General features: G+C 46.4%; 1 pseudogene; it reads left to right on the forward strand.

Moving 5' to 3' along the window:
• The first annotated feature begins 17,282 nt into the window (after window positions 1–17,282).
• On the forward strand, window positions 17,283–17,407 carry LOC121432530 (annotated as a pseudogene).
• The last annotated feature ends 7,013 nt before the right edge of the window (window positions 17,408–24,420 follow it).

A 24,420-nucleotide genomic window follows, 5' to 3' on the forward strand; every position in this document is an offset into this window, starting at 1 on the left:
GAGAGTGAGTGACCGCCCCCCTCTTTCCTTTTAAGAGGTCAGCAGACAAGAAGCCCCACCTCTATCAGGCTAGATAGCCCAGGTCAGGGGCAGAGCGACTACCTACTACAATCCCTTTTATATTTTTTTTACTTTGGAACAAGATGTCCTGTGGTCCAGGCTGATCTTGGTTCACATTTTAGCCCCAGTTGGCCTCAAAATTCCTATATAGCAAGGCTTGGCCATGGCGAAGCACTTTTATCCCAGCACTCGGGAGGCAGAGGCAGGTGGATCTTTGTGAGTTTGAGGCCAGCCTGGTCTATAAGAGCTAGTGCTAGTTCCAGGATAGGCTCCAAAGCTATAAAGAAACCCTGTCTCGAAAAACCACACACACACACACACACACACACACACACACACACCCCTATGTAGCTAAAGCTAGCCTACAACTTGCCTTCCTGCTACCACGCCCCATGCCACCACATCCCAGTTTTTTATGCAGCCTGCGGATTGAACCTGGGTACCATTCATGTCAGGCAAGCTTTCTGCTAACTAATCTCCATCTCTAGCCCAAGGAAACTTCTTTTCTTCTAGAGACAGGGCCTTGAGCATCTCAGGATGGCCTTGAACTTCTGATCCTCCTGCTTCTACTTCCTGAGTCCTGAGAAGTCAGACATGTGCCACCAAGCCTGGTTTTGTGACTTCCCTTTGAAATGGACATGAAATCTGCCTCGCCATGCTACTGTGGGCTGCAACAAGGAAACCACTTGATGTAGGATTAGCGAGGACAATCTGAACTAAGCCCACAGTGGATTTGCTTCCTGTAATTATGATATTAAGACATTGAACTCATCTAGGGGTATGTATGTTCCTGTTAACCCTATAGAAGCCCTTCTGGCCAAAAGACAACTTCAGGAAGCCATTCTGTCAGTCTTGACTTGTCTGGCCTTCAGAGGTTTTGGCCATGGCAAAGGATTTCTTATTTTTCAAGCTTCCTACTTTTTTAGTCATTCATTTGGCACAAATTTACTCACTGGGTCAGGACCATGGAGTATCTATCCAAAAGAATATCACTATCCCAAACTCTGGCCCCCTTTGGATATTCAATCAGAGACCTTCCTTTAAAAGAAGCCCAGGCCAGCATAGCTCAAAGTTCAGTCCCCAGAGAGCCAAAGGAGGTCTGGCTTCACCTTGAACATCACAGAGTGCCAGCTAGAGGCTGGCATCTGACCAGGAGCCTGGAGTTATGCTTGGGGGCAACAATAAGGGACAAAGCCAGAGGCCTGGGGGTTGGGCACAGTAGGGAGAGGGAGAGCACTGGTAGTTAGCAGGGGCCCATGTGGGGTGTGGTCGGTCTACGTAATGACAGCAAGGACCCCCTCTATCTCAGACTCTATTGATCTTTAAAGGGTCATTTTGCACCCACAGCTCTTGCAGCCGTGTGGCTAGAACTTCAGACCAGATGCTCTCTGCTTTGAAAACAACAGGAAAGCTGTTGGGCCTCCTCTCCTTGTCTCTCCTGCCGTGGGTGGCCTGGATGTGGGTAGCATCTGCCCCCGGTCCTCTGCTTCTGTTCAGACACTTTCCCTACCAGCACCCTGCCCCAAGTAGCCCATGTTTTGGGCCACCAGCCAGCTGTCTCTGTCTCAATTTGCCTTTCGTTTATGGCTCCATGCCTCCTTCAGAGTTGGTTCCTACCCCCTGATTTTTGTTTTTAAAACTTTTTTAGAGAAGTCACTTGTATGTGTATGCATGGGGGATATGTACGCATGAATTCAGGCATCTTTGGAGGCCAAGAGAGGGTGATCTCCTTGAGCTGGAGTTATAAGTCGCTGTGAACCACTTGACCCGGGAGTTGGGAGTCCAACTCAGTATGTGCTTTTAGCCGCTGTGCCAGCTCTCCAGCCCCTAGTTTAGTGTTCCCTAGTGTTCTTACCCTCCCTTTTGCCTGAAGATCCCCCCAATCAGTCTGAGTATCCTTTGGAAAGGGGCTACCCTTGACTACCCTTGAGGAGGCAGCAGGTAGTCACCTCTTACCCAGTCTGGGACTTTTGGACAGGTGACAGCTTGTCTGGTCCTTGGCACTGAGTCACTGGGTCTTTTGTAAGTCTCTGCTATCTCGGAAGGGCCTGTGCAGTTTCACAGTTTCTCCTTCCATCTGATAGGCCGTCCTCGTTGATCAAGCAGAAACTGGGAGAGGCTGGGCACTGGGAGCTGGCCTGCTTGTCCTGCCCCACCTCACTTCCTGTGGGCCCTTCTCGGGCAGAACCCTGAGAAGTCAGACATGGGGAAGGGCGGTTCTGAGGAAGCCCAAGGTGTAGACTTTTGTGGGGGCTGAATGCGTGTCTCTTGCATTAAACCCCAGTTTTCCATTCATGCATGTATGGGGCTTTATTTATACAATAAAATTTTATTTATTTTATACAATAAAATCCCTTTCTTTGGTGGTTTTAATATGGTTTAAGCTATTCCTGTATGTCTGGACACCCTGGAGATGTGGGAGACTAGAAGCTGGTCTGGAACCCATCTCACTCATCTTTGTCCCTCCGTCTGCCTTCCTTCCCTTGTCCTCTTCCTTCATTGCCGCTCCCTGGGGCTCTGACCCTGAGACCCAAGCATGACCTCAGCTGTCTTTATACAGAGCCATTTGCTGGTAGTGGCTTTGAGGTAGAGCCTGGCGATTCCTCCAGCCACTCTTGACTGCTTGTTCATGGTCAAACCCGGCATCACAGCTTCCTCTTCTCTCGTGCCTCTGTGGCTTCCCCATGGGTGGGGCAGCAGAGGGCACCCCATACCCCCCCCCACTTCCTTGCAGTGTGAGGGTTTTGGAGTTTGTGTTTTCACTTCCTGGCCATTCTGCCAAGCGCCATCCAGCCTCCAGTGCAGTCAGGCAGGTTCAGCTAAGGATTCTACCCACTGTGGCTTCCTCCCCGGAATATCAAACAAGGCTCGGGGGAGAGGTGGCCAATCCCGTCCTCTTTGCTCAGCTGCCACTTGCTGGAACTGAATGATGGCAGCAGAGGGCATATGTGTGGGGTGCAGGAACACTGGTGTATTCTGAATTCAAGCCAGTAGCCAGTATGAGGTGGTATTAGGGCCACAGGAGTGACGGGTGTTGGTCACTTGCATGGTTTTAGTATGTATAGCTTAGACCGGCACCAGCGATAAAACTAACAATGACACAAAGATTCATTCACTGGTGGGAAATGGGCAACCAAAGCCTCGTGCCTACCAGTGTTTTACCAGTGAGGGGCTCCCGGGGGAGCCACATGTCACCATGCTTGTACCCCTCTGAGCTTCCCTCACCACTCAGAAAAGCACTTCTAGGACCCAGAAGAGTTCAAGACCCCGGAGCATCTCAGTTTCCTGTCACCGTTCTAGAATGCGTGTACATCTACAACCATATATATATATATATATATATATATATATATATATATATATATATATATATATATCCACACTAGTTCTTCCATAAAAAATGACCCAAAATCTTTGTGACCAATTAATTTATGGATTCACCCCAAATCTGTGAGTAACACTGGCCCATCAGGGAGACACCAGAGCGATGGTCCAGCCTCCCTCCACAACCTGCAGCAAGAGCAGGTAACCACGTAGAGAGGCAAAGAAAGATACTTTTTCTCTGTCTTTCCTCCTCTTTGATTTCCTTTCGCTTTGCCTTGGATGGGGTTTCACGCTGTAGACTAGGTTGGCCTCGAACTCACAGTGATCCTCCTGTACCAAGACTGCAGGTGTGTGCTATATACCCCATTAATTTTCTTAGAAGGCTCACCAGCCACCTCTCTGTGCCACCAGGCCGGGCTGTCCTCCAGGCCCATGCCCTCCAGTTCTCCGGTCCACTGGACTGGATACAGCTGGCGTTTCAGAGCACAGCCTGAGTGGCAATTCCCCTTTGGCAAATAGGAACTGTGCGTGTTATAGAGTGGGAACTAGATGCTCTAAGGCAAGACCCCTTTAGAGCAGAACAACTCTTTCACATGGGTAGAACATCAGACATCCTGTGTATCAGATATTTACACTATGATTCATAACAGTAGCACAATTACAGTTATGAAGCAGCAGTGAAAATCATTTTATTTTGGGGGTCATCACAACACGAGGAACTGTATTAACGGGTCGCAGCATTAGGAAGCTTGAGGATCACTTCTCTAAGGGGACTTCAAATGGGGCTAAAGGAGCTGGAAGAGGTGCCTCTTAAGGAAGGCACGTCACCTCTCGTGAAGATTTTAAGATCACGGAGAGTGACCGGGGTGCTGGTGGGCGAGACCCCGACCATCTGGCTGAATAGGTGAGGTCCCCTGGCTTCCATGTGCATGTGCACACCCGCGCACTTGCATACACATGAACACACCTGCACAAACACAAAAGTGTAACAGCTGAGTGGCGAGAGCAGGAAAGTCTTCACTGAACGGAGATGAGTGAAACAGCAGAACTTGGTCACTTAATGACATGTTAGAAACTTATGTAAACGCACACATACTTCGTGGTCCTCTTCCTGTGAAAACACACAGTTGGCCAACTGAGCCATGGTCTTAGAACATGGTGGTTGCCTGGGGAGGCAGGTAGGTAGTCGGGAGAGGATGCCTTTATAATTCCTGCCTTTTCCCTGGGTGGTGATTACATAGTGAGTTTACTTTAGGATAAGTCAGTCTCTCTGTCTCTCTCTCCATGTCACATTTAAACTTAAAAAAGCTTTGTAGTGTCATTGGAGTGGGTAAATTACATCATCTCTAGGCCTCCTTTAGTCATTACGTTTGTATTTGGGGTGGGAGGCTTCAACGGTTTTCACTTCGGTATTATATAGGTCTTTATATTTTCACTTAGGTATTTTCTGGTTACAGAAAAACAGGTTCACACACAGTCTTTGAAGGACCCATGGTTTCCAGGTTATTTTTCTTTGATACCCAACCCTAAAGCAAAAGCCTTTGAATAAAAACCGTTCTCCTGGTATGACCAGAGAGCAATACTGCTAGCATTTATAGAGATGTTGTGGCTAAAAACCTATGGTTATACCGTTGAAAAGCAAATCTTCCTGGTGAGTTTGTTTACATTTTTATTTATCTTCCTTTGTGCTCCAGCTAGATCCTAGAGGATCTAAAGGCCGTGGGGTTCACTAGTGTAGACAGCTAATGCTCTCGGCACTGAAAGCAGCAGAGCTTCTAAGTGTTATCCACAGTAGGAACGTCTGTTTTATACAACCTAGGCGTCTTGTTTTTGCTTATAGGATGGGAGACACTTAACACATATCCTGTGGCAGAGCCAAAAATAGAACTGAATGTAGTGTCTGCTATAGAGAACTCAACTGTTAGAAAGGGAAATTAAAAGGGAAAGAAAAATGAATTAAAAGACACCCACTTGGGACTGGAGAGGTGGTTCAGTGGTTAAGAGCACTTGCTGCTCTTGCAGAGGACCCAGGCTTGATGCCCAGGACCTACCTGATCAGTAACAACTGTCTGTAACTCCCCTACCAGGGGATCTGGCATCCTTGTCTGGCCTCTGCAGGCACCAGGCACACACATTGTGCACAGACATACATGCAGGAAAAACACTCCTACACATTAAAAAAATAAAACAAGAAAAGACACACACTTCTCAAAGTATCATAGCTCAGAGAAGGGAGCTTTTGAATTGTCTTCCTAAGGAACAAAAACTTGAACTGTTGGGATTTTCCTAAATAAAAGATTGAGATTGCTTTTGCTTCTTTTCTTCTCATTTCCCAGTCTGATTTTCTTCTGAGATTTTAGCCTTCGCAATGTTTAATGAGATAACCATGATAGGGGACTGTGAACATTTAAGAGAAGCAATGCGTCGCTCTCTTATGCTGGTAGAAGCTCTCAGGCACTTGCTTAGCACGGCTCTAAGCTCAGGGTTGTTAAGTCACTTGGCCCTTACTGATGAAGAGGAGGAATAGAATATGGCCACAGGGTGGTCAGTACATGCTGGTGGCTTTCCTGTGGGTCACTGCTGTCCCCACTCCACATTCTCTTCTGAAGGAATCTCATGCTCCTTTCTCAGTTCCCTGTCTGCCTCTACACTAGAGGCCCATGACCTTTTACACACAGTCTACCTATGTATCCTGGGGTCCTACATTCATGGACTCAACCAACTGCCAACCAAACACAGAGGGGGAAATCATATCTGCAGTGTTCACATACTGACTTTTTTATCATTTTGGTCTAATGATGAATGGTAACAGATATTTACAACTCCTTTCTTTTGTTTTTCAAGACAAGGTTTCTCTTTGTAGCTTTGGAGCCTGTCCTGAACTTGCTCTGTAGACTAGGCTGGCCTCGAGCTCACAGAGATCCGCCTACCTCTGTCTCCTGAGCGCTGGGATTAAAGACGTGTTATTTACATCACTTTTGACATTGTTTTATATGTCATATAGGTCATCTAGAGGTGGTTTAGATGATGCGGTAGGTTATATGATGATACTGCGCTCACTGGCTTTGGTGTGTCTGTGGGGATATTAGGACCAGTCTCTTACAGATTCCAAGGGGACACTGTTCTTAGTTTTCATATAGTCAGTGCATATGCTGAACAACGGGGGAATCCCATGGCAACCTTAAATTTCATCCATTCAAACCGGACCTGTCTATGTCTCTAACATGTTCTCTCAGGTCCATTTACATTCATGTTCCGATTAAAGATCTGTGATGAAACTAGAAGACTACATATCTAACTGGTCCATCACGAAGGGTTTAGTTCCACATGCAGAAGGAGCTTCATCTCTGTTCATCTTTCAGCTTGGGATGAGTTTCTGCAGTATCCATGTCCCGCATCATCACAGTCAGCCCCAGAAGCTGCCTTCTCGTGTTCTTTATCACCAAATCTTCCTGTGCTGGACAGTTTCCTACTTTCCATCACCCGGAGGAAAGACCAGCACAGATATTTCTCACAGTCCCCTGGACCTTTGGGACCTGTTAGCATTGAAGCTAGAGATGAGCTTGCCTCTGCAGCTCCCTGACGCCCTTGGTTCCATCATAACCCATCACACGACACTTTCCACACCTGTCCTGTGGCTAATGGCTTCCAGTGGCTCTCTGTAGGCTGCTTCTGTGCTCCGCAATAACGACTAAAATTGCAAGCCATAGATGGTGTGGGAAGTTGTTGCCCGGTCACCATCGGAAATTTGGTATCACACTGAGTGTGATTTTATTCAATTATTTCTTCTTCGAGCTGCTTAGGCTCCTTCCTAGAATATGAGCTCTTCCAACACTGGCATTCATTACCCTTCCACATGCCGTCACTAGTGGGCAAGGTGAAAATGAGTGGTCCGTATTTGAAGAATGTCTGTCGCTCCTCTTCTGTGATTTAAGACCAGTCTGGGAAGCAGGATGTCAACACTTGTCATCCCAAACAGAGGGATGATGGGTAATCTCATTGATCTGAGACTGGAGGCAAAACAAGGCATCCATCAGAAGAGCTGTTGGCACTGTAGAGAGAATGTCTCTAAAGTTCCCTGGAGTGAGGTGTGCACCCCCAAAGGAGTTTCCTAGATGTAGTGAGGAGAGCCCACACAGGTAGGTGGGCCACCTGTCATGCTGGCTAGTTTAACTTCCCTCTTGAAGAAAGAAAATATTTAGCTTTACTTCTGATTTTTTTTAGACTCTCTATGTTTCTTTTTCTTTTTTAAATTTTTTTTATTGTGCTATACATTTTTCTCTGCTCCCCTCCCTTCCTTTCCTCTTCCCTTCCTCTCCTCTTCCCTTCTACCCTCTCCCGTGACCCCCATGCTCCCAATTTACTCAGATCTTGTCTTTGTCTCCTTCCTATGTAGCTCGATGTTTGTCTTAGGGGTCCTCTTTGTTGGAGAGGCTTGAACTTTTAAAAGTGATTTTGGAGTTTTAAAGAGACTGGATTTTTAAAGAAACTAAATTTTTAATGTGTTTAAATGTGTAAAGACTGTGAGACTTTTAAGGTTATTTATGTTTTATATTGCAATATTAGTATTAACATGTCATCTTGGGAACAAATGAGAAAGGCAAGGTTCTAATTGAAAAATGATGTTTGCGTGTCAAGCTGACAAGAGGTTCTTTGGCTCGCTAGTTTATGTCAATGTCACACAAGCTGGAATCATCCGAGAGGAGGGACTCTCAACTGAGAAAATGTCTCCATAAGATCAGGCTGCAGGCAAGCCCATAGGGCATTTTCTTTATTAATGATTGATGGGGGGGGCAGCCCATTGTGGGTGATGTTATCCCTGGGCTTCTGGTCCTGGGTTCTCTAAGAAAGCAGGTTGAGCAAGCCATGGGAAGCAAGGCAGTAAGCAGCACCCTCCATGGCCCCTGCATCAGCTCCTGCCTCCAGGTTCCTGTCCTACCTGAGTTTCTGTCCTGACTTCCTTTCAGTGATGTGGAAGTGTAAGCAAACTAAACTTGCTTTTGGTCATGGTGTTTCATTACAGCAATAGAAACCTAACTGAGACACCTGGGTAGCCAGCTGCAGCAGTCTCACAGGTGGTTGGAAACCTAACTGAGACACCTGGGTAGCCAGCTTCAGAAGTCTCACAGGTGGTTGGAAACCTAACTGAGACATCTGGATAGCCAGCTGCAGCAGTCTCACAGGTGGTTGGAAACCTAACTGAGACACCTGGGAAGCCAGCTGCAGCAGTCTCACTGGTGGTTGGAAACCTAACTGAGACACCTGGGAAGCCAGCTGCAGCAGTCTCACTGGTGGTTGGAAACCTAACTGAGACACCTGGGAAGCCAGCTGCAGCAGTCTCACAGGTGGTTGGAAACCTAACTGAGACACCTGGGAAGCCAGCTGCAGAAGTCTCACAGGTGTCACAACCATCCTGCTACTCTTGATGTTAAAAACTGGAGGCCGGAGAGTTCTATGTAGTCACAGCATAGAACACATGCACGGCAATATTCACCTCTAAGTGCTGGGGATTCCAAACTAGGTTCATACGCTTGCTTGTCGAGTGCTCTTACCCACTGAGACACCTTCTCAGGCCCTCATCTTCAATCTTTTAGATGTTCAGATTAATAGTGACTGAATTATCCAGGCATTATCCATATTCTTCGCCCACTAGGGCATGTTCTTCTCTAAGAGGGGGATTTGTTTGGGTTTGAAAAATCATTTTTACAGTTTATAGATTCAACTTCTATGTTGGATTCTAAGTGGTGGGCTGTCAAATCTGGTGCAGCTTCAGGGAGAGAAATAGCTTTGCCGTTTCTCCCCAGGGCTCCGAGGGCTCCGTACAGAGGGTGACTGTTCTAGAGTCAACCTCTGAAGCAGCAGTGGATTGAGTCAGTGTTGTTACACTTCTGGATCCCTGGGGTCACTCTGCCAATGGCAGAACTTCCGCTTAACCCAGGTGGGAGGAATAATTTATGTCATTTCCTCTGCAGATACAACATAGGCCTTTCAATGCTGTGAGAGCAGCTCTTTGTTCAGTTCATGGGAAATTACATTGGCACCTGACCCTGAACTCCCTGTGGAAGAGTTTCCAGCATTACCCGTGAGGATATTTAGCATATCAAAGTGGAAACCGCTCTCGCAACCTTGGAAGGTCTCCTACAGAGCACTTTGGAGAGTTTGGCTGCCACATATACCGTCGAACACTTCCAGCTACATGGTCAACCTGCTGGTCACACGAGTGAGCTAATTCTGTGCATAACAAAGTCTTGTGGTACCACGGAGGCAGAACCAGCTGTCCATCCCCCGCCTTCAGGCAAAGGAACGGATAAAAGAGTCATTTTTTGTATGTCTGTCATGACTTTGAACTAACAGTGAGCCACCTAGAGACCCAGAGCGAAGGGAATTCAACCACCTGAAGCCATCAAACCTGTTCCTAATTGTAGTCTACACCTTAAGGTGCAGTTACCACAGGGTGATGGCAATGTGACTGACGGTAGACACGGAGAACAAAGCTTATAGATTAGTTTACCATCTCGGGGTTAAATCTGGGAACGGAGACTGTAAGCCAGAGAGCCCTGTCGTAGCTACTCTTACTATTCCCTGGCTTAAACACTTGGCAAGAAGCAGCTTAGGGGAAGGATTTATTTGAGTTCAGTTGAGGAAGGGAAATATGATGGCCAGGGTTCTGACCGTGGGGCAATAGCATGTAGCTGGACACAGCCACAGACAGGAGCCAGAGCTAGGCTATAAGGCACAAGCCTGTCCCTTCTGAGTCCCTTCTGCCAGCCAGGCCTTATCTCTTAAAGGCTCCACAACTTCCCCAAGAGGGCTGTTACCTGGAGCTGCTACTCAGCTGCTTCGGAAGCCACCATCCATGCTGCGTGAAGACTTTCCAGGATTGCCGCCTCAGAGTCCCCCACCCTTCTGTAAGCAATCCCTTGCCTGTGCTCTTTATGCAAGCCCTATAAACATCAGTTCCCTGGGTTGAACATTGGTGGAATTAAACTTTGGTTTACTGTAGGACTTTAGTGGGAGGGGGATGGTGTTTATGTCTACCCGGGGAAGAAAATTTGGTAACAGAAGGCAGTCCTTCAACAGCTTCTGGTGAAAACATGGGAAAAGAAGAGCCATAAATATAGCTGCGATGGCTCCCGCTGCCAATCTGTGGACAGATCTGAATGAGAGCATCCACAAACACGGGGTCCTGAGAACAGAAGAGGCTGTGTCCCTCATCCACAGGAATAGATGGCTTCTAAGACTGGGGAGGCAGAAGCCATAGATAATGAGCCCCGTGTGTAATGTACACTGTGATTAGTCAATTGATAAATGATCACAGAAGAGATTGGAGATGACCATCAATGACCACCACTAATACAGAACAACTATAACAGCTCAAACCCGACGAGCTGGTTATTTCTATACCTTAGCTTTCTGTGTTTTTACACCGTGGTTGGCCCCAGACAGCTAACACCATAGGTTAGGGCGGGACTATGGACCAGTGATGCAGCTGTGAAGCTGCGATTGTCACCTGAGGTTTCCAGGCAGCTATAGACATACCTGGTTTGTAGGGACAACTGCCAGACTTCAGATCAGCTGAGAAAGCACTTGTTTAGCAGTAGAACTTCAGGGCTGTAGAGAGTGTTCGGTTAATAAAGAGTTGAGGAGCAGAGTTCATGTCCCCAAATTTATATATGTCAGCATGGTGGCCTGTGCTTGTAATTCCAGAACCAGGGATGTGGAGACAGGTGGATATCTGGGGCTCACTACCAGCCTGTCTATCTTAACTGGGAAGCCCCAAAGAAAAATCCTGTTCTCAAGAAGACAAGCTGGACAGTGTGACTAAGGATGATGCCTGAAGTTGTCCTCTGGCCTTCATAGGCACGAACACACACATGCACACACGCATACATACACAGTTAAGCACATACACACATTCACAGACACACATGTACACACACACACACACACACACACACACACACGGAATTTTACTTATGGGAGAAGAATGACCCATCACCCACCTTACAGGACAGGCCGCAGTGATTGGCCCAGCACAGTTATGTGCCAATCAGTGTCTTCAGGGATGAAGCCTGCCACCATAGCATGCCAGAAGGTATGCAGAGCAAGAAGAACCTTTATAGATGATGGCATGTTGAACCTGCCTTTTTCTGTCTGTGAAGGTGACAGGAGTTCATTTCCATATTAATCTGTGAGGGTAACCCCCCCCCCCCCCCCCAGTGCAGGGTGTCTCTATCATCTGAGCGGTCACGGTACAAAACCCCAGTGTCTCACAGGCTGTTGAGTCTGGAAATACTCATGAAAGAACTAAAGAACCAGGCACTGTGACAAATCAGCCCCGTTGCGAATGTCACCCCCACTTCACGTCAGCATCTACCTCTGGCGGTTCTGGTTATTTCTTCATCAGTTGCATGAATTGTAGCGCTACATGGAAATATGCAAATAGGCAAACTGCTCTGTAAAACTGTCAAGTGGTGTAGAATCTCCACGAAGTTGGTGAGGCTAGAGAGTCAGAAACCTTTTGTTCTCAGTAGTAGCTCCAGGATACTGTTTGGGAAGAGGGGACAAGGGTTTGAACAAGGAAGGATTGAGAGAAGCCCTGGAGGGAGGTGTGGATTCCTGAAGCTCCTGGCTGCTCGTGTAGAAATCTCTCTCTCTCTCTGGCATCACTTTTTGAAAAGCTAATGGGAGGCAGAAAATGCAGGGGAACTGTTATGGTGAAATCATGGCAAGAAAGCAGCTAACGCTTCAGTAACTCGATGGCTCATTCTAAGAGCTCACTGGTCACAACCACAGTAAATACAAAGGATATTTTCAATTTTTTTGAGAAAAAGTTTCCACTTTTTTTTTGGCTTTTTTGTTTTGGTTTTTGGTTTTTGAGACAGGTTTCTCTTTGTAGTCCTGGCTCCTGAACCTCACTCTGTAGACCAGGCTGGCCTCGAACTCACAGAGATGTGCCTGCCTCTGTGCCTGAGTGCTAGGATTAAAGGCGTGTGCTACTGATACCTGGCTCCTCTTTGTTATTTCCTATGAAAATTCAGTCCCTATCTTATTCTTTGGTGATTCTGCCCAATATCAGTTATCTTTAGACAATGATACTATTATAATATACATTTGATGCATTGAACAAGTAATAGATAATACTTATAACAATAAATACTTGAACACATTTAAGCATGAACATCGAAATGTGACTTTATGATTACTCCTAGACAACTACATGGTCTCTAGATACATGATTTTAGTTTTAGGTTAGTGTCCAACACAATGAGTTTCATTATGGCATCTTATACACAAATGCCATTATACTGTGTACTCATTTGTTTCTCTGTGCCCCCTTCTTCCCTGACTCAGTTTTCTCATCACACCTATTCCACCTGCTGTCTATTTCCCCCCTTCTGCCTAGGAATGCTTCATCTTCTCTCATGATTCCCTTTCTAGCAAGCCCAACCAGACATATAAACACAAACATATGTGTATCCATACAAGGTTCTGTAGATGAGAGAAAGCATACAATACTCATCTTTCTGTTTCTGGCCTATTTTGCTTAATACAACATTTCCAGTTGTACCTATTCCCCTCCAAATATCATGACTTTGTTTTTCTTTCTGACTACATACAATCCCATGTACCACCTTTTCTTTATCCACTCATCTGCTAATGACCACCTGGGCTATTCTACCTCCTGGCTGCTGTGAACAATGCATCTGTAAAGATGGGTATGCATGAATCTCAGCAGTTACCTCTTTATAGTGAGTGTGTATGTATATAATTGTTCACATGTATGCAGATACATATGTGTGTGAGAGGAGATGTGCACATATATTCATATGAATATAGGAGATCAAGATCACCTTAGGCATCACACCTAGGAATATCAACTACATCAGCCTGTTGTAAGGAGGCTGCTTGTTTGTTTCCCAACAGCTCAGCCCCGAAATAATCACATAGAAACCATATGATTTGCAATACTGTTTGGCCAATAGCTTAAGGTATTTTTGGATAACTCATATTTTAAACTAACCCATCTCTATTAATCTGTGTATCGCCACATGGCTGTGGCTTACCAGGTAAAGTTCTGTCTGGCGTCTATCTCTGACAGAGACTACATGGCTTCTTCTAACTCCTCCTTCTTTTTCCAAGCATTCAGTTTAGTTTTCCCCACCTACTTCTATTCCTTGCACAGGCCCAAGACAGTTTCTTTATTAACCAATGGTGTTCACAGCATTGACTGCCCCGGCACAGGCATTATAGTTGTGTGATGCTATGCCTGGCTTCTTACATGTGTTCTGGGGCTAGCACTCAGGTACTTATGTTTGCGAGGTAAGCACTTTAGTGACCGAGCTATCCCACCACCTCTTGGTGGTGTGTTGCCTTGGGGTCCTTCGGTATATCTAATGAGTAATGTATATACCTAGTTTGTCTGCAGCTCTATTTTCAGGATTCTGTTTTTGAGGCGTGTTCATAATGATTTCCACAGTGGCTGAACAAGTTCCCATCCCCATTGGCGGTGAGTAACATTTCTTTCCCCCACCCTTGCGGTATTTGTTGCCATTTGTTTTCTCGCTGGCAACCATTCTGACTAGTAAAATGCAAGCTCCAGTCAGTTTTAATATCCATTTCCCTGTGGCTGAGGATGACGAATGCTTTTCCAGTCCTTATTGTGTTTCCTCATTTGACGGCTGTGCGTGCCAGTCATGAGCTCTTCCCTCGACTGCATTTTATCATAGAATATTTGCTTACACTGTGAAGATGTGTCTTTGCCAAGGTGCCATCTGATTGGCTAAATAAAAAGCTGAATGGCCAATAGATAAGCAGGAAGAGGTTAGGCAGGATTTCTGGAGACAGAGAGGACTCTGGGAAGAAGAAAGGCAGAGATGGAGAGGACACAGGAGGTGCAAGATGGGTCCTCCAAAACATCTGTGGCCAATATGGTCAGATAGTAGGTAGCTCCGCCCTCTGTTCAAGGTGAACATTATTGTCTGTCTCGGGAGTGTTGGGGTATGGTCAAAATATCCCACATCAGGATGTTTTGTTTTATTTTTCATTTTTGTAGTTCTTTACATATCCTGGATGTTAATCTCCAGTCTCTTGTGGAGCTGGCAAAGATTTATCTCCCACCTATAGGCTGTCACTTCACTCTGGCAATGGTTCCCATTCAGTGTATGCCCTTCTCAATGTCACGTGATCGATCATCCGTCAGTCCTTGGAGTGATTCCCTGTGTTATCCGAGTTCCACTCAGAAAGTTCTTGTTTGTGTGTATACAGTAACGTGCTTTTCTGAGTGTCTTTGATCCATTTTGAATTACCTTTTGTGCAGCAGGAGAGATGGGTGACTCTAATTCCATTCTTTTGCACTCTGACATCCAGCTTGGTTGTATTTCAAGGCCTCTGTCAAAACTTGGGTGGCTGGAGCAGTGTGGACTTATTTCTGGGTCTCCCACCGTAATCCACCAGTATACACATCCGAGCGTTGACTGAGGTTTCTGTCCTACCCAGTCCTGCAGTCATTCCGTCCCAAAGGAACACACAGAGGTCTACATTAATTATAAAACTGATTGGCCTAGCATCTCAGGCTTCTTATTAACTCTTATAACTTATATTAGCCCATAATTATTGTCTGTGTTAGCCATGTGGCTTAGTACCTTACTTGGCGAGGCAGTCACATCTCGCATCCTCTGCGGCTGGGTCACTACTGCAGACTGAGCTTTGCTCTTCCCAGGATTCTCGTTGCCCCGCCTCTACTTCCTGCTTGGCTACTGGCCAATCAGCACTTGTAATAATACAAGCAACAGGATAAAAGACATTGTCCCACAGCATCTGAGTTCAGATGAACACTAACTGGAGGCTTTAGCTTTCATGTGCCGGCTATGGATGCCAGGTTAACGAATCAAAGTCCCTGAAACCCTCACTGCTGCACAATGCAAATCAGCTTTTACTTTACCGCTAATTAGCTGTGTGCCCTTCCACAGGTCAACTCCTTTTCTTGGGCCTCAGTTTCCTCATCCACCAAATGTAAACATAAAACACACCCATGCTCTGAATCCTGTTTGGAGTGAGATGGGACTCCTCACATTCTTTTGGTTCTGTTTGTTTATTCTGAACGTCTGTGTTTGTGAGGGAAGGGTAGGCTTGTGTCTTAAAGTCAGGATGACTGTGAGAATTTCTACTGTGTGGGTCTTGGGGTTTGAACTCAGTCAGGTCTTCAGGTTTAGTGGCAGGCACCTTTGCCTGTTGAGCCATTTCATAGGCCTGGTGGGAATCTTAAGACATGTTTTCTTTTAAATTCCTAGAACTCCCTGCCCCGGTGTTAACGAAGTCAGAATCCCAAGCAGCGGGAACCCGACAGTTGATGTTTGTAAATTCCCTGAGGTTCTAATCGAACTGCAGGGCACCTGGAACCATGAGGTCCTTAAGGTTTATTCACTTGGGACTTCAGTTCTTTTCCTTATACCAGGTTAGCTTTAGTCCTGGGCCAATGAGGAGGTACATTGAGTATCTCTATAACTTAACCCTTTCCCATTGTGCCCTGGCCACAAAGAGCTTTCTGAGAAACAGTGAAGTTTAGGGGGGAAACACACCACCCTGTTTTTGTCACATTTCCCGCGAACACAGCATTCTCACCTCACATAAGCCACGTTCCAGAGAAACCGGATGCTGCGCCTTCCCATAGAAATGCCCCAGGGTGCCTGTGAAATACAGGTGGCAGACAGAAGAGACTATGGTGACACTCTGGATTGAAATAGCCTGGCTTTTCTGGGCCACTGTGGGCCCGAGGCCTCCCCTGTGATCTAACTCCGCTAGGTTGTTCAGCACTGCTTAGGACGCTCGCTCTGACCGGCAGTGGTTGTCTGGCCTGCACAGGTGCGAGGCTGGGATGCTTGGGCAGAGTAAGTCTTTGTGTCTATATACTCGCCAACTCGAGATACAGTTTCGTCTTCTTACTGTCGAGCAAATGAGCTATTAACTTGGTATGAATCCAGCTGAAACCTTGCTGGATTCCCCTCTGTTTATCCTCTTGCAAAATCAACCGTTCTAAGATTTGTGACAGAGGAACTGAAGGAAACCGAGCGATAAAGACATCAGGGTTACTGCTGGTTATGTTACAGGCCAGCCTGGGGACAGGGGACAAATTCTAGGCGGGCTTCTCTCAGTCCTCGGTTCTGACTAGGCCTCATCCTCAGGGTAGCCTTCACTGTGCCTGGCTCAGTTATTGCTGGGATCCTTCTGCTGTGGGAGCACATTTCACTCCCCTCTCCTCCTACAGCCTTCGGAGTCTGTTTAGGGAGATGCGCCACATGTTGCTGCGCCGGCTGCTTCCAGTGTCTCCTTCTTTCTACCCACTCACTCCTGAATCTCCCTGTGCGTTGACCAGGTCCTTGCTTGGGTCAAAATGAAGCCCCACATTTATTCACGATTTATTACAATCAACACTTTCTCTGAGTAGTCTTACTTGCTGTTATTAGAATGTTTTCCCCCTTTGAGCGTCTTCTATGGCTTGAATACGATCGTCCTTCTGAAACTCGTGTTGGAGTTTAGTCTGCATCCCGAGGTCTAAAGAGGGGAACTTCACCTGCTGACAGCATACGGAGGAGGTGGGGCTCCAGAAAGGGAAACGTGGTTAGTTTTTGAGACCATCTTCAGGGTGCAGTCTGCAGGCGTGGGTATTGGAGAGTTTTAAAGAAGGGAAAGGAGGGGCTGGTGAGATGGCTCAGAGGTTAAGGGCACTGACTGCTCTTACAGAGGCCTGGGGCTTGATTCCCAGCTACCACATATCAGGTTACAGCCACTAGTAACTCCAGTTCAACCCTAGTGCTGAAGGATCAGACCCTCCCTCCTTCTGACTTCCACGAGCATTAGGTATGCATGTAGTGCATGTCCATGCAGATGAAACATTCTTACACTCATAGCTTAGCCAGACAAGTCCCTTTCCCCATGGGGGCCTGGCGCGCAAGGGTTGCAAACAGCGGCCTCCTTGGAAGTGTTGCCTTGTGAGTTGCCCTACGGGACCTTGGAGGTGATTTTTCCGGCCGTTATTCAAGTCTCTGATTTCAGTGTTGCCCCCGGTTAAGGTTTCAGACAGGTATGTGTGGTTCCTTTGGGAAGCCCCAAGGCACAGTGGCCAGGCTTCACACTGGCCAGGTCACCATATTTGTCTGCACCAAGCTGCGGAACAAGGAACATGTGATTGAGGCTCTGCCTAGAGCTAAGTTCAAGTTCCCTGGCCACCCGAAGACCCATCTCTCAAAGAAGTGGGCCTTCACCAAGTTCAATGCAGATGAATTTGAAGATATGGTCACTGAGAAGAGGCTTGCTCCTGATGGCATGGGGCCAGATATATCTCCAATTCCAGTTCCCTGGACGAAGGGTGGGTCCTGCATTCCTGAGGACTTCCACGGTGTTCTCCTGTTCCCCACTAAATCATGTTCAGTAAAAAGTCTTGATCTTCTCTGAAAAAAAAAAAAAAACAAAACCTCATATACGTCAAATAAAAATAAAGTTTCTAAACTTAAAAAAAATGAAGAGAAGGAGGATGACAGGGATACCATTCCTGTTCCTTGCCATATGATGGTGCCCTGCGGTGCCCTGGGACTCCGTCAGCAAGGCTGTGTGCCAGCTGTGACTCCTGCCTTTCAACCATAACTGTGAACCCAAACAAACCACTTTGTCTTATAATTTGCCATGAGTAGTAATACAGGACTGGGCATTCGTTATTAGTAACAGAAGATGGAGTAAAGGAAGAGGAACAACACAGCCCCACAAATGGGTGCTGTTTCTGAAAGACACGTAGAACACTGGCTTCTCAGGACACAGGTGAGCCTGAAGCTCCGGGCTCCCGGGCCGTAGAAAATGCCTGCTGAAACCTAGCTTGAGTTCTTGTAAGACTTCCCGATTCCTTAGAATGCTAACGGGCCTGAGGTCTTTGGAATGATGGAAACAGACTCAGCGTTCCCCAAGTTTGTTTGACCTTCTCTGTGGGGTCCTGGCTATCCGAAAGTTAAAGTGGCATGAAGCGCCCTCTCAGGAGCCAGACTGTCCCTCAGCTGGAGGGTCCAGCAGCTTTATTAACCATCTACTTATAACTCGGGGATTAAAGATAATTCAATTAACCCCCTTCATCGTAGTAATAAAGAATCCTAGCTCCCAGAGGGTCCGAGCAGCAGGACAGGTAAGTAGATGGTGAGAGACCCACAAGAAATTACAGTTCAGAAGTCCACACCCACTGAGCCAAAGCTCTTTTAAAACTGGATGGTAGAAATCAGTGGACAGTAACTTCCTGCGTCAGCTCTGCATTGTTGCGCCTCACGGGTCTGGTAAGGTCAGGGGAGCTAAACACTGGAGAACAGGGCACTTTAACAATAGCAACACACGCGCCTGCCCACTGCTCTGGATGCAGGGGTTCTGAGCCATCTCCATGGTTTGCAGGGCTCCACCTTCATCCTCCCTGCGTCTGTACGCTCTTGTCTCTGACCTTTTATGAGGACACCAAGTGTACTGGAGGAAGCCCACCCAAACAACCTCATGTAACGATATGTGCAACATAGAAATTCATTTACATTTTTTAAATGGTTTTTTTTTTTTTTTGGACAGAGTTTCTCAGTGTAGCTTTGGAGCCTGTCCTGGAATTCGCCCTGTAGACCAGGCTAACCTCGAACTCACAGAGATCCACCTGCTTCTGTCTCCTGAATGCTGGGATTAAAGGCGTGCGCCCCCATGCCTGGCTGGCTAATCGATTCTTTAAAAATGGTCTCTAAGAAAGAACGATTTCTCCGGGAGAAGAAACAGGCTAAAGCCCGGTGGAGCCAGAGGAGAAACTTGTCTCCCAGGAAGAGGTTGCCTGCAGTCCTGACAGCTTGTTAGATCATCTTGCAGAGAGACTGGAGCTGAGACAGTGTAGAGGGACCGTATGCTGATCAGTTCTACATATCCCTGGCCTGCTATTTAAACCAAAAACTCCATGTCAGGGCCCTGAATAAGGACTTCAGAGGGTCATTGGATCTCTTTGTTTCTCTTCCCAACATGGCCACATTGACTAAATCTCGTTTTTCTGGGTTACATGTTTTTACTTCTCTCAATATACCTTTCAAGGATAAGTGGCTGAGTTTGTTACAGCTGTGCAGGCCCAGGATTTGCCCCTAGCAATGCAGCTAACAACCTCATACTTGAGGACAGAAGCTCTGAGTGGTTCCCAGGGCACACAGTCACTCAGTGAGAGCAGGGGCTTCTAGCCTTCTCTAGCTGGTGGACCACAGGAACAAGCCTGAGTCATAGGACATGAATAGTGATCCAAGTGGCTTCAGAGTTGTCCCTCAGGGATAAAGTCACGAAACCAGGGACTCCTCCATCTTCCTTCACGGTGGGTTAGAACAGGAACACAAAGGCAGCTGATAAGCCAGAAACATTCCATCAGGGCGCACCTGGGCTTGGGGGGCAAAAGACAAAGAGGAAGGCACACTGTCAAGGACAGACCTCAGTGCAGAGTCACCTCACCATCCTACATCTTCACCCCTGGCTGGGCACTTGAGAAAGAAACAAACCTCTGACTGCTTAGAGTCCTTTCAATGCGATAAGTTAGGGTGTCCCAATTCTCATTCTAACAAGGTAAAGGTGAACTCTGTGTCCTATGGAAATTCAAATCTGTTGTAATGGTTTGAAAGAAAATGGCCCCCAAAGGGAGTAACATTAATAGGAGCTGTGCTTTGTTGGAGTATATGTGGTCTTGGAGGAAGTGTGTCACTGTGGAGGTGGGCTTCGAGGTCTCCGATATGCTCAAGCTACATCCAGAGAGATAGTTCACTTCCTGTTGCCTATGGATCAAAGATGGAGGACTCTCAACTGCTTCTTCTGCATCATATCTGCCTGCACACGGCCATGTCCCACCATGATGATGACGATGGACTGTGAGTCAAGAGTAGAACTCTCAGGTACTTCTCCAGCACCATGTCTGCCTGCCGCCTTGCTTCCCACCTGACATCAGTGTAAGCGAGCCACCCCAATTGTTTTCCTTTATAAGAGTTGCCATTGTCATGGCAACCTTAACTAAGACAATTGTATATGCCAATAAGAATACTACATGTGCTTCCTGCTTTATTTTACTTATTATTGTTATTATTATTTATTGAGACAGAGTCTCTCTCTCTCTCTCTCTCTCTCTCTCTCTCTCTCTTGCCCTAGCTGTTCTGGACTCACTGTTGTAGACCAGGGTGGTCTTGAACTCACAGAGAGCCACCTGCCTTGGTCTCCCCAGTGCTGGGATTCACGGCATGCACCACCACCGCCCAGCTGCTTCCTACCTTAAAATCTATTATAATCAATTTTATTTTTAGACCAATAAGAGCCAGAACTCTTGAGTGGATTTGATTTCAGAGGGATGACTTTGGTTTTTTTTCTTTTTTGAATAGTATATGGAAATCTTGTTGGAAGAGGGAAGGGGATACTTCATACTTAAGAAAATAGGCATGACAGAAAACTTGAAGATGAATCAAAACCTAAAATTTAGAATGGTTTAAAAATTGCATGCACTGGGTTGCTTCTCATCAACCTTCTTTCACAAGTGGAATTGTAAGGAGGTTTTCTGACGTGGTGTTTGGATTTAGGGGTGTGAGAGAAGGGCTAGTAGGGTGGGACTTGGGGCTCTAAATGTTCTGGGTGTAAGCACGTTTCGCTGTTTTCTTTGACATCCCTGTGAGAGGACCTTAGGAACACAAGTCTCTACAGGCAGTTTCAGTTTCATCCCTGCCGGTGAAGCTCCTCACCACCCTTTCTGCTTTGCATTCCTGTCTCAAGGTCAGTGGGGTGTGAAGGCCCTACACGCCTGTCTATGGCTCTCCCTATCTAGCGAAAGGCAGGCAGTGGAGCGGTAGCGAAAGGCAGGTAGCGAAAGTGGAGGGTGAGGTGTGTCAGCCTCAGGCAAAACTGTCTGTCAGGTTGTACCTGTGTGAAACTGGTCAACACCGGAGCAGAGCTGAACACTGAGACAGGGGCTGGGGTGAGATGTGGAGGACAGGAGATGCCAGGCATAAACGAATTCCACATCATGGCCAGAAATTTTGTCTTCATCTAATGTGGTTAATATAATAATTTTACTTAAATTTTTTTCTAATGTAACTCGGAAAATCAAGCAAGTAAAATAACTTAGACTAGCTAGTTGAGTTAAAGATCAAATTAGACAAAACAAGTTTACAGTAAAATTAGCATTTTGATGACTGGTTTAGCAAACAGTTTGTTTACCAAACAAGATGTGTTTGGTTTACTAGAGTTCTCAGAGGCGAGAGATGGGGCTCTGTGGTGGAGTGCTTGCCCAGCACACACAACACTGGGTTAGAGCCTCAGCACTGGGAAAAAAACAAAAAGGGGAGAAAAACCTACCATAAAACATCCGAGTGGCCATAGCATAGCATAGCATAGCATAGCATAGCATAGCACCCAGCAGGTGTGCTTTATAAAGGCATTCCTTTATTATGAGTGATAGAGCATTGTGAAAAAGAGCCATGCCATGCCCAGCTGAACAAGTTAAAGAAAATATGAACCAAAAAAAAAAAATCCCCCAAACAATGAAAAATAACCTTGACAAGACACCTACAGTGGCAGAAACCACAGAGCCGCCTAAAAGGGTCCTGAGCAAGCTGATGCAAGTTACTTCTATAAAGAGAAAAAGAAGAGCCGTTAGCCAGGGATGCTCCCTGGGCTCTGAGCAACTGGGGTGGGGGGCGCACTGTGAATGTCTTCAAAAATCCACAGACATCATGTTGCAGATGACAGGCAGGGGGCAGGTGACACAGCCTCAGAGAGAGCCTGAATTACAGCAAACCTCTATGGGCAAACCAGCAAGCCAGGGCACAATGTGGCTTCAGAGAAACCAAGCAAGATCCATCTGAGTGACAGCACTGGCACAAGGGAAGTAGAAACTGGGCCTGAGGACATTGCTAAAGAAGGCTTCGCTCTATTGATCTAGAGAGGAGATTTTCTAGACTACTTAGGAAGGCAGGAGAGGGATTGCACCAAGTAGAGAAATTAATGCTGTGTGTTTCAAGACTAGATCATGGGACTTCCTGTGTCTAGAGTCAACGCCCTGAGGGAGGGTAGACAATTAGGCAGACCAGAGCCACTTGTATGAATATGCAAGGTATAGATTCCTGAGCCCTCTACAGCCCTTGTGGCATTTCCAGATGGAATCACGATGCATTGTGAGGCTATATGGGAGATATCACCCACTCTTCTCCAGGTTCTCAGGTTCACAATGTCGGGAGGATGGGACTGCCTATCAACTTTGGAGCAGACTGTGGTGCAAGAACCAGAGCCAACAGCGACTTCCGCTTCTCAGAATCCAGGAACACCACAGTAACATCGAAGGTGATGTCTGTGTATTATATGAGGGTTTGTTATTTTGTTTTCAGTTGGGGGGGGTTGTTGGTTTGTTTTCTGTGCCATAGCCATGTCTTGTACTGAGTTCACAGGTAACTTTAAACGCACAGGATACAGAAACGAGCTCAGAGAGCTAAAACTTATACAACATCATGCAACTAGAAACAGTCAAGATTCCAGTTAGCTCAAATCCACATCAGAACCTATACTCCAAACTATCATATTCTAAGTGGTTCTCAACCTTCCAGTGCTGCGACCATAAGTGTGGTGATCCCAGCCATAAAATTATTTTTGTTGCTACTTCATAACTGTAATTTTGCCACTGTTACGAATCAGAATGTAAATACCTGTGTTTGCCGGGCGGTGGTGGCACACGCCTTTAATCCCAGCACTCGGGAGGCAGAGGCAGGAGGATCTCTGTGAGTTCGAGACCAGCCTGGTCTACAGAGCTAGTTCCAGGACAGGCTCCAAAACCACAGAGAAACCCTGTCTCGAAAAAAAAAAATGTAAATACCTGTGTTTTCCAATGGTCATTTATGAAAGGGTCATTCGACCCCCAAAAGGCTCTTGACCCACAGGTTGAGAACTACTACTCTAGGGCCTATGAAGGACTTAAAGACCATATGATGAAATCACTGGTAGAGCACACAGCGGAGTCTTCCCAAGTGAAACAGTGGACATGGTACTCTGGTTCCCCGGAAGAATGAGCCCATCCTTGTGCTGAGAGAGCCTGCCATAACAGAGGCCATCAGCATTGTCAGTCATTCCTCCAGCCACCCACAGACAATAAGTGGAAAAGGTGTCCTAGGACTATCACAAACACACACAGACTCAGAGGAAGACAGGTAGACAGACAGACAGACAGAGCATTGCAGACTACTTCATAATATCCCTTTTAGGGGTAGAATCTAAGCAAACTAGGAAAAGCCAATCTTCCTGTCACCAAAACCTCATAGAAAAGAGAGTTTCGGTAAACTGATGCTGAGGGGATGTTCTGGACTGCTCTAAGGTTTTCTGGGGTATGTATGTATGTATGTTACTGTGATAAAACGTTCTGACCAAAAGCAACTCAGGAGGATGAGTGGATTTCAACTTACGAGTTGTAAGAGACTCAGGGCAGGAATTCTGGGCAGGAAACTGGATGCGGGAACCATGGAAGCTGCTCTCTGGTTTGCTCGTAGATTCATGCTTAGCTAGCTTTAAATACAGACCAGGACCATTGCCCCGAGGGTTGGTGCCACCCAGAGTGGGCTGGGCCTTCTCATAGCAATTAACAATAAAGACAGTTCCTCACAGTCAAGATCACAGACCTGCTTGATAAAGACACAACTGAAACTCATCTCTTTTCCAAGTGAGTCCATGCTGTGTTGACACTTAATGCTAATAGGGACATGGCCCTATAGAAGGGTCAGTGGTGCTCTGGAAGATCCCTTGGTATCTACTGTGTTATGTTGGGTTTTTATTTCCATGGGAGAGCCCTCCACACTGTATAGTTCCCCCCTTTCAGTTTGTAGGCTTCCGTTATCCTAAGGTTTTATTCTTCAGCAAATTACCCATGCAGTTTCAATGTCTACATTTCCCTCATATTCCCGTTTTGCATTTTCATCCTTCAATGAAAATGTAACCAATGTAAACAAAATTTATGCCAAATTCTTTCTGTGGGTTTCTGTT

Source organism: Microtus oregoni, unplaced genomic scaffold (assembly GCF_018167655.1).
Source record: "Microtus oregoni isolate MIOR12 unplaced genomic scaffold, Mior012 000034F_ref0000314, whole genome shotgun sequence".
NCBI classification, from domain to species: domain Eukaryota; kingdom Metazoa; phylum Chordata; class Mammalia; order Rodentia; family Cricetidae; genus Microtus; species Microtus oregoni.